A 755-nucleotide genomic window follows, 5' to 3' on the forward strand; every position below is an offset into this window, starting at 1 on the left:
TTCCCTACAGGTAACATTACCAGTAAACAATCTAGAAACCTGAGAATTCAGCTTATCAGTTAAACATCTGCAGAACAGCTGGCAGACTTGTAAATACCAGGCATGACACAGCTTATTGTAACATAACACAAGCAGGCATCATTAGCTTTGAAATTAGATTTCACTGTCAATTAACTGCATTGTTCTTTCCTTCAATTTGTGGCAAAAGGAGATTTTTCTCAATTATATTTTTCTCAATTATTTCTAAACACAGCAGTATCACCTCTTCATCTCAAGCTGGTCATCAGAGCCATGCCTACCACTGCAGGCAGCCCAATGCACATCACATCAGCTTCACACAATCACCAGTATCCTTCCAAAGAATACTTACATATTCTCTACTTGCTCCATGACAGATGGTATTTAACTATTGCTTGTTTCCCCACCTTTAAATTGCTCTGCACTAATTATATTTGGTGAACAAGTAAGTTCAGATTTATAAAAATTCAGGAAACCCTCAGAGCAGCCACATGAAAAGAGCATAGAGAATATTTAGCCATTACACGATTAGTTTAGTGTTTCATATGCCTTTTAAATAATCTGTTATTTCACTTCCAGTCCTAGGCCTGTTTCTTGGCAGCAATCCCTCTTTCCAGGGACTAAATACAGTTCATGTTTGAAACAAAATCTGTTGAACTGGCTCAAAAAAACAACTCAAAGTGGAATTAAGATAGGAAACAGCTGATTTTTGAAGTGAAGTATTACACAAAGGAAGA

General features: G+C 36.8%; 1 protein-coding gene across 1 annotated transcript in view; it reads right to left on the minus strand.

Annotated features, from left to right (window-relative positions):
* Positions 1–755, minus strand: part of ATP5F1C (ATP synthase F1 subunit gamma) — a 4,515-nt gene that overhangs the window by 339 nt on the left and 3,421 nt on the right. The window lies entirely within an intron of this gene.

Source organism: Geospiza fortis, unplaced genomic scaffold (assembly GCF_000277835.1).
Source record: "Geospiza fortis unplaced genomic scaffold, GeoFor_1.0 scaffold230, whole genome shotgun sequence".
NCBI lineage: Eukaryota > Metazoa > Chordata > Aves > Passeriformes > Thraupidae > Geospiza > Geospiza fortis.